Below are 6,897 nucleotides of genomic sequence, written 5' to 3'. Positions count from 1 at the left end.
GCCTTGTCCAAGTGAAGAAAGGAAGAGGGTTCCTACACTCAAGAGACGCCTATTATTAAGGGCACTAAGGATTTTTTACACTACAATATAACACTCAAGAGGATCCTTTCTTGAAGCCCTCATGAAGGGCATTTTAGTCATTGTGTTGTAATAAGTATAAATAGACATTTTAGCTTCCATTTTCATTAGACTTTGATGAATTGATTGAGTATTACTCAAATTTTATTTTCTTTTCTTAGTGTAGGGCATGAAAAATCTATCTTAGTGTAGGTATTGGAAAAGACATCTAAACTAGGGATTAATACATTTGATGGATTTCACTTGTGTTGATCAATTGGTAAGAAAAGTGTGATTGAGGAGTGTGAATTCGTTTGGTCCATCTAAGAGTGTGATGTTATCTCTCATTGGTGTTGTGTGTATTGGTGTTTGATACACACCTTGGTGCTATTCATTGGTGTGAATGTATGTCTCACTACTATCCCTTTACTTTTATGCATTTCATCTTCATCTCCCTTTCTTCTAGTTGCTGATTTTTTTCATTGAGTCCTTAATTTCAGTTTTTAGATTTATTTTTGTATAATTTGGTATCAAGAGCCTTGTATAGGGTTGTTCCTATAACTCTATGTCTTGGTTTTAGTGTCCTTATTAAGAAAATTACAACAAAAAGAGTCAAATCCAAAGAAAAATAATTAAAAAAAAGATAGATCTTACTTTGCTTGTTGTAGATCAGAAATTTCCAAGTTAGATCTACAAGTTTTTATTGTGTTTTGAAGGTTTCAAGTGTTAGATTCTTGTTCTCTAGCACTTAAAGTGTCTAGATCTAAGTTTAGAACAAAGTTTGGTTGAATTTGAATTGTTGTGCCTTGTTTGAAGCTTTTGAGGTGGGATCTCATTTTTTATCATCTTTTTTGTGGCATTTTGTGGTGGATTTTATGTTGGTTCTATTTGTATTGTCCTAAGGAACCTAGATCTAAAAGAAAATCCAAATTTGGGGTTCATTTGATAGAGGGTCAAACTTTTGTCAACTCTTGAATATTCATCTTGTTCTTCAATCTTCATCATACCTTGTTGGGGAAGAATATTCAAGAGGTACATTTGATCCAAAAAAGTGGAGGAGAGAGGGTGTACTAGTTGTTAAAGGCAATTTTCAATAAGCTTCCTAGTCTTGCCAAAAGAAGAAAACAACAAAGATAAAGGGAATCTTCAAGTACAAAATAGGGGGACCATTATTTTTTAATTCATTTGAAGCTCCAAAAAGGCTTTCAAACCTTCAACTTTCCCTCCCAAATGAAATTATTCTTCTTCTAAAGAGTGTTTGGCTGAGACATGAAGTTTGGAATTGAAAATTTTTTGCAAAATCAACAACCAATCACATTGTGCCACGTCATCACTAGTTGATCAACCTAATTAAGCTCTAAACTAGATTTCTTACTTTCTCATTTTTTATTCTAGTTTCTTGTGTTTTAAACTCTATCACTAATTAGCGAACTAGTAACTACCTACTAGGTTGATAATTAGTTTTGAGTCCGTCTGTTCGTGTCTTCGATTTTTGTGTGCTTTTATCATTTTAATTCGTAGTAGTTTGTTGGTTCAAGTCCGTGCATCATTTTATTTGAATCATATCAAACAAAAATCTATTTTGGGCCAAAGTATATTCACCACTCATTCACTTGCCCAATATTTCCAAGTTTTTAACACTTGTGAGACCAAGTGTGAGGTGAGATCCGGGTGTGAGTCTGATGAGGTTTTTGAACTAACTTGTTTGCTTATTTTGTAGGGTTTTGATTGTTTGTTAGGTACTTACTCATGGAACCCACGGGTTCAAGTTCACAATCCATTGTTAATGATATTTTTGGGCTCATCATGGTTCAACTTGATGCCATGAAATAAAAAATGGCAAGAATAGGTTCGGATTTGAGAGAAATAAAGGGACATATAGGAGAAATGAAGGGTTATGTTTTATCAATAAGGGGTGATGTTATTAAAATGAAAGAGGGGATTGATATACTATGTCCACCAAAACCTCCACAAGTTCAAATCCCTCAAAACCAAAGATTCTACACTTCCCCAAATACAAAGCCACCAACCCAAATCCATCCTCAACCAAAACCAATACCTCCTCTCTAAATTACACTAAACCAAAACCCCTCTATCCAAATAGAAGTTGAGGGAGAGTTAAATCCCAAGGAGAATAAGGTCAATCCAAAATATGGAGAGAAAATAGGTGGAGAAGTACAAGAAGAATGTAAAGAAAAGAGGGAAAGGGAAAGGAAAACCATAGGTAGTGATGTTGGAAGGGGAAAGAAATGCGTGATTGTGGATTTTGTCCCCAAATAATCCTTATTACTCACTAACCAAAATACTAGAATTTTTTCTAGTATTTTCTCTTCTCATGTGCAGGTTCAAAACTCTAGAAGTCCCAAGGAGAAGCCCAAGGAAGTTCCCTTCAAGCCCTATACCGAAAGTCCCAATTTTGGGATAAGTGATGAAGAAGTGAGTCCAAAGGGAAAACTTGACATATTCACTTGTAATGTGGATTGTGAAGTCTGTCCTCAAGAAAAACCAAGTGAAGAACACACTTCCCATGATCTATAATGTAACAAAGCTATCTTCTACACTCCTAGAAACTTGAATTGTAGTGATGTGGCTATTAGTGGCCAAAGTCGTGTAGTTTCGGATTTTATTAATGAAGAAGTGTATGAATCTTCCTTTTGTGATGCTCTTGGTGTTATTAGGTTGAATAAGGAACAAAATCTTATTGTGAGTACGCAAGCACTAGCTGATTCTTTAGATGACAAAATCGATTCTTTTCGTAAGAATGATTTGTGTCCATCTAGTGCTAGCACTTATAACTTGAATAAGGTTATATTACCAAGAAAAAAGAGTATTCACACACTAGTTAACCCTTGTGAAAATCAAGGTGAGTCTACATTGGTATGTGAGTTGCCAACAACTAGTTAGGGTGTGCAAAATGATCAATCGGGTAGAGTTGACCTTGATTTGCTAGAATGTTTAGGAGACTAGAATTGTGATTGTACTTGTGCATATGGTTTTGATTATGATCCATTTGCTGATCGTTATGGTTTGAATATATGTGTGGGCTACTCTCTTGAAAGAGAAGGTGGTATTTGTTTAGGTATTCCATCTACTTCTTCTTTGCGTGTTTCCTATGATGAACTTGAAACTAGTGAGTACATGCATAAGGACACCATAGTTGAAGCTGATTTGTGTGATACCTTTCTCTACTCTCCATTTGCCTTTGATGATATGTATGCTATTATAGAGAGTATGTCTTTTAGATTGGGTGAAGCCTATAGGGAAAAAGTGTTGTCTAGATCCATGTCTAAGGCCACTCTTTCTATTTGACCCCGGTGCCAAATGTGGATATGATGATATTGGCACGCTTAAATTTTTTCTTGGTCTATATGACAAGCAAGGTATTATTCTTGAAAACCTGAGGGCAAAAGTGTCATTTTCTTCTTGGGATAATGCTTTTAAATGTGCATCCTTGCTTGACACACTTGTGCTTGAATTGAGTGAATCCCAACTTGTGGATGCCAAGTTGATTGTTTGTTTGGAAGGAAGAAGTCAAATGTGCTTAATTGACTTAATTCCATTCTTATGTGCCTCATGTTCTATCTCTTTTGAACCAAGTAACCCTCTTGTAGATGATAGTACCTTGGGTGATGTCTTCATACTTGATTCCTTCCTATACTACCTCTTTACCTATGATGATAACCAAGTTAATTTTGAATGTGTATTGTGCAGAGGTAGTAAGTTTAGTGGCTGGTTTCCTTGTTTTAATGATAATGATATGTGGGTGAGGTGGACCTTAGGATCAATAGTGGCACCATATTTGATGAGGTCCTTTTTAGAGGTAATGAAACAAATGTATCTTATGGTTCCTAAGCCAAAGGTAGTCTTACCTTCTGGGTATAGTAAAACCATTAAGACCATTGTAGTTTCCTTATCTCTTGATATTTGCCAAAACCACCTCCTTTGTGCCATTCATACTAAGCTTTTTATGTCACACACAAGGGACCCGTGGATGTATGTCAAATAGGAACAACCATGGCTTGTTGATATATATGATGGTCTCGGGTTGCACTCTTCTTTCCTTAATGTCTATCTTAGACAAGTCCTATGTGATGCTTTTAGTAAGTGTTTCATGATCATAACAAAGGATTGTTGGTTGTATTCCAAAAGTGTACCCTCTTGGCATGGTTATATAATTTGTGGTACTAATGCTAACCCTCCTACTAAGAGGATTATGTGCTTTTTTTCTTCTCTCTTTGGTTTTGCAAGGTGAGAATTTGAGGATAAATTCCTTTCAAGATGGAGAGGATAATACAAGCATGAAGAGCACAAAGAGTACAAGGTCTTATAGAAGGTTCAAGTTTCAGATTTTTCAAGTGATTGAAGACCTTTTTGAAGCCTTTTCAAAGCCTTGTCCAAGTGAAGAAAGGAAAAAGGTTAGCACACTCAAGAGGTGCCTCTCATTAAGGGCACTAAGGACTTTTTACAGTACAATATAACACTCAAGAGACATCTCTCATTAAGGGCACTAAGGACTTTTTATACTACAATATAACACTCAAGAGGAGCCTTTCTTGAAGCCCTCATTAAGGGCATTTTAGTCATTGTGTTGTAATAAGTATAAATAGGCATTTTCACTTCCTTTTTCATTAGACTTTGATGAATTGATTGAGTATTACTCAAATTGTATTTTCTTTCCTTTGTGTAGGGCATGAAAAAACCATCTTAGTGTAGGTCTTGGAAAAGACATCTAAACTAGGGATTAATACATTTGATGGATTTCACTTGTGTTGATCAATTCGCAAGAAAGGTGTGAATGAGGAGTTTGAATTCCTTTGGTCCACCTAAGAGTGTGGTGTTATCTCTCATTGGTGTTGTTTGTCTTGGTGTTTGATACACACCTTGGTGCTATTCATTGGTGTGAGTGTATGTCTCACTATTATCTCTTTACTTTTATGTAGTTCATCTTCATCTCCCTTTTTTCTAGTTGCTGATTTTTGTTCATTCAGTCCTTAATTTCACTTTTTACATTTATTTTTGTATGAAATAGCATCGGGAATGGGTAAACCCACTTCATCAATAAAACCACACAAATAAAGTTCAATACCTAGTATAGCAAGGTTAAAGGTGATTTTTAATTTAATGGAGACACTGCCAGACAGGTTGAGACATGAGGCCAGAACCATAAGTGATCTTAAATCATCCTTTGGCATAGAATACTAAGCATATTATAAGAGATTTAAGTGGAAGCTTTAATAAAATCATGAAATAAATTCTAAAATATTTCTAAAAAAAATTGAATAAGCAAGTGCCAAGTCTGAAGGGGCCAACATAAACTCATACTCTATGTTTGCAAACCTCCAATAAATCAATAGCACGGTCACTAGGAAAAAGCCTTCGGGTGATAATAAAACAATGTCTAAATCTAGAATAAAAAGAAACAATGAACTAAGTCTTCGAATGATAAGGACTTACCACTACTAGAAGTTGAACTGATATCAACTAGCCATGAGTCTAAGCTTGATCACCAGAATCTATATTACATGAAAAATGTAGGTAAAGAGTTTGCAGTCAATTTGTCTAAATGTGTGGAGCATATAGGAATAATAATAAATAACATAAAATAGTTAAGATAAAATCATAATAATGCTTTCTCAGAATATACATATCTGAAATCATACTAACTAAAACATACAAATAGCCATATCAAAGATGGTTAGATAAAGTAGATACTTTTAGATGAGAGTTTTTTTTATAATCGGTATATATCACTTGAGTTAATGATGCCTGATGTCCAAATCAGTTAGAAGGGATGCCCCGTAGTTTGCCTTGGTATAGGACCTATCTATCTATACGTGAATCCACTAAATGATGCCTTTGATGCTATTGATCAACCAATGATGTGGTGATAAAATAATCCTATGGTGGCACATAGCTCTGGAACTTGGGTTATGTAAAACCCTTATTTGCTCAGTGCTAAATACTACTCCCAAAATTGTTCTAAAACTATATGCTCAATAATAATTTTAAAACTATTTATCTATTCTAAAGGTTGAAACTTTACCAAAAATCATGTTTTGTAAACTATCAAAACATCACCCTTCTGTGGGTTTGCTTTATTTTCTATGAATATTTGAAGTGACACTATAAATCTAATTTCATTCTTTAAAACATAAATCTCAAAATTCATACACAAATTCACATCATAATTGTAAAGATAATATCTAAAGTTTTTCTATTCATGTAAATCATTTCAATGTTCATAAAGGCATAAAACATAAATAATTACTATGAAAAACCAAGAATATAATTCAAGTAACATAAGGTTTAAACATGGGTTTTGAAACCTTAACTATGATTTTAGAAATTCATAAAATCAATAAAGTTTTAGAAATGGATTTGAAGGAAACACCTCATTGAGGTTCTACATACCTAAAATTGGAGAGTTATTTTAGAGATTTATGACTTTGGAACTTTGGAAGTTTTGGATTTTGAGAAACCCTCCTATTACGTTCTTGACTTTAGGGAAGAGATAATCAGAACCTATTGAATATTCAAAGTGTTTTTAGGACAAATTTGTGGATTATAGATGGGTTTAGAAAGTTTACCAATAGTAAAATGACTAGATTTCCCTAAATTTTATTAGGAGGAACAGAATTGTATGCCAGGAAAAGTGGTGTGAAATTTTATTAGGAGGAATAGAATTGTATGCCAGGGAAAGTGGTGTGTCGCTTGCACCCATCACCTAGCACTCTATTTGCCCTGCATGATCCATAGCAAAACACCCTTTTTTGTTCTATACAAGCTTAATTATGTCAATCTAGAAAGTGCTCCGCTATGTGGAGCCCAAGGCGGAAGCTC

The sequence above is a fragment of the Capsicum annuum genome, chromosome 1 (genome assembly GCF_002878395.1).
Source record: "Capsicum annuum cultivar UCD-10X-F1 chromosome 1, UCD10Xv1.1, whole genome shotgun sequence".
NCBI classification, from domain to species: domain Eukaryota; kingdom Viridiplantae; phylum Streptophyta; class Magnoliopsida; order Solanales; family Solanaceae; genus Capsicum; species Capsicum annuum.
The sequence above is the reverse complement of the archived record's forward strand: the minus strand, read 5'-3'. Positions refer to the sequence as shown.